The following is a 3,481-nucleotide window of genomic DNA, read 5'->3' on the forward strand; positions in this document are numbered from 1 at the left end:
TTCAAATGAATAACCGTATCCCAATAAACATGATCAAATCATATTCATGCTCAACGCAAACGCCAAATAACATTTATTTAGGTTTAACACTAATCCCGAAAGTATAGGGAGTGTGTGATGATGATCATATCAATCTTGGAACTATTTCCAACACTCATCGTCACTTCCCCTTCAACTAGTCTCTGTTTATTCTGTAACTCCTGTTTCGAGTTACTAATCTTAGCAACCGAACAAGTATCAAATACTTAGGGGCTACTATAAACACTAGTAAGGAACACATCAATAACATGTATATCAAATATACCCTTGTTCACTTTGCCATCCTTCTTATCCACCAAATATTCAGGGCATTTCCGTTTCCAGTGACCATTTCCTTTGCAGTGTAAGCACTCAGTTTCAGGCTTTGGTTCAGCTTTGGGCTTCTTCGTGGGAGTGACAACTTGTGTCACGCCCAATATGCGACCCTATCCAAAAGGAACTTGAAGGTCCCACCAAGGATAGACCCGCATATTGAAACGCTTTTGTAAGGTGGATATCATTACATCAACATTACATAATAGCTGGGGATACATACAAAAGGCATACAATGCCACAAGAATACAACAATACAACATACAAGAACAACATCCGACTACGGATGAATCATAAACAGAAACTCAAACAACATCCACCCTGCTAGCCCAGGCTGCCGACCTGGAACCTATCCCCTGATCCAAGAAGCAGAAGAAGAACTCAACGCACGCAAGCATCGCTCTCGCGTCATGATCGTCGCATAACCTGTACCTGCAACTGATGTTGTAGTAATCTGTGAGCCACGAGGACTCAGCAATCCCATTACCATGGGTATCAAGACTAGCAAAGCTTAATGGGAAAGGAAGGGGTAAAGTGGTGAGGTTGCAGCAGCGACTAAGCATATATGGTGGCTAACATACGCAAATGAGAGCGGGAAGAGAAACAAAGGAACGGTCGTGAAGCTAGCAATGATCAAGAGGTGATACTGAACTCCTACTTACGTCAAACATAACCCAGAAACCGTGTTCACTTCCCGGACTCCGCCGAGAAGAGACCATCACGGCTATACACGCGGTTGCTGCGTTTTAATTCGGATCAGGTGTCAAGTTATCTACAACCGGACATTAACAAATTCCCATCTGCCACATAACCGCGGGCACGGCTCTCGAAAGTTTAAACCCTGCAGGGGTGTCCCAACTTAGCCCATGATAAGCTCTCGTGATCAACGAAGGATATACCTTCTCCCAGGAAGACCCGATCAGTCCCGAAATCCCGGTTTACAAGACATTTCGACAATGGTAAAACAAGACCAACAAAGCCGCCCGATGCGCCGACATCCCGATAGGAGCTGCACATATCTCGTTCTCAGGGCAACACCGGATAAGTCAAGCTACGAGTAAAACCAGACTTCGAGTTTCCCCGAGGTGGCCCCGCAGGCTGCTCAGTTCGGACCAACACTTAGACAAGCACTGGCCCGGGGGGGCTAAAATAAAGATGACCCTTGGGTTAATTACTCCCAAGGGAAAAGGTAGGTGGTGGTGAGGCAAATGGTAAAACCAAGGTTGGGCCTTGCTGGACAAGTTTTATTCAAAGCGAACTGTCAGGGGGGTCCCATAAATCACCCGACCACGTTAGGAACGCAAAATCCGGGAACATAACACCGGTATGACGGAAACTAGGGCGGCAAGAGTGGAACAAAACACCAGGCATAAGGCCGAGCCTTCCACCCTTTACCAAGTATATAGATGCATTAAAATATAAGAGATATTGTGATATCCCAACCAAAATTCTGTCCACCATGGAGCAATCTTCAACTTCACCTGCAACTAACAATGCTATAAGAGGGGCTGAGCAAAGCGGTAACATAGCCAAACAATGATTTGCTAGGAAGGGTGTCAAAGGTTAGAGGTTCATGGCAAATTGGGAGGCTTAAGAAACAAGTGATAGGAAGCGTAGCATAGCGATAGAACGAAGCAACTAGCATAGCAATGATAGTAGTGAGATCCAGGGTAGCGGTCATCTTGCCTGAAATCCCGCTAGGAAGAAGAACGAGTCCGTGAAGAAGATGAAGCCACGAAGACGAACCAAACGTAGACGAACGAATCCTCACGATCGCAACGAAATGGAAACTATCGAGAAGAAGCACACAACATGGTAAACACACCACACATGACAAGACATGATGCACAACAAGCATGATGCATGAGAAAGCTAGATGAGGCTACTCATGGCAAGAGATGATGCAAACAAGAACAACACATCAAGGCAAGTTTAAATGAGGCCGGAAACAACATATAACAACTCCGGTAAGTCCTCCTATGCAAATTTCGAAATTGGTCCAGAACTGAATAAACCTTATGTTCAAATTGTTAAACAGCAAGTTGAGATGCACCAAGATGATCTACACGAAATTCTAGTCAAGTTACATATAAAGTTCATTAGATTCGGAGCTACGGCCTAGAAGATATGAGCAAAACAAGTTAAACATGGCATTGATGCTAAATGCACCCAAACATCAAGCAAATACACCAAAACAAGGATGCAACATGGTAATATGAAGCTACATGCAAGATCAAGCAAGTTTCATATAGAGCACACTCAAAACGGAGCAACGGTTCAACACATACACTCTATACAAGTCATAGCAACAATCTGCCCAAAACAGCAACTAGGCATATTACAAGCATCAAAACAACATGCTACAGCATCCCAACATAATAACAAAAGGCATGTGCATGAAGTACTGGTAAAGCATAACAAAACATGAACAGTGAGCTATCTCCAGAAATCACTAGAACATTCTCAAAAACACATGGTAAGATTGCAAATTATAACAGTTTCAGACTTTAGCAGAAATAACATCAGGTTGCAATGTTTAGAGCTATCAAACAACATGTTACATGAACTTATCATGGCAAACAAAGGCATGTCATGAACCTACTAATAGCATAGATCAAAAGACCCTTACTGACCATGAGCCAAAAAAGGATCAGAAAATATGATGGCACCCATGTAAACATGGCAAGTTATATTACAGATTCATACATGGCAGGAACAACAATAAGTAGGCATGTTGGTGAGCTCGAACCACTCACCACAGAGCAATACATGGCATGGCAAGGCAACCAACAGTAAGAAGGCATGTTTGTGAAGCTAAGCATGGCAACAGCAATGTCATAGGGTGCATGGATCACTAGAAAACAATCATGGAAACATTGAAGTTAATGTTAACAGGCTGACAGCAACATCATCAAGCAACTTTAGAGCAAGATTACAACAAGCTACAACAACCTATAAATGCAACCAGGGGCATGGATGGATAGAGGATGACATTTAGATCAAAACATGTTTATAGAACATCTCCAGATATTGCACGAAATGACTTGTAAAAGCATGTTTACATAGCAACAAAATATAACAGAATCTGTCAGGAAAACAGCAACAGCAAGTGCCCTACTTAACAAGCTCA

This window comes from Triticum aestivum, chromosome 1B (assembly GCF_018294505.1).
Source record: "Triticum aestivum cultivar Chinese Spring chromosome 1B, IWGSC CS RefSeq v2.1, whole genome shotgun sequence".
NCBI classification, from domain to species: domain Eukaryota; kingdom Viridiplantae; phylum Streptophyta; class Magnoliopsida; order Poales; family Poaceae; genus Triticum; species Triticum aestivum.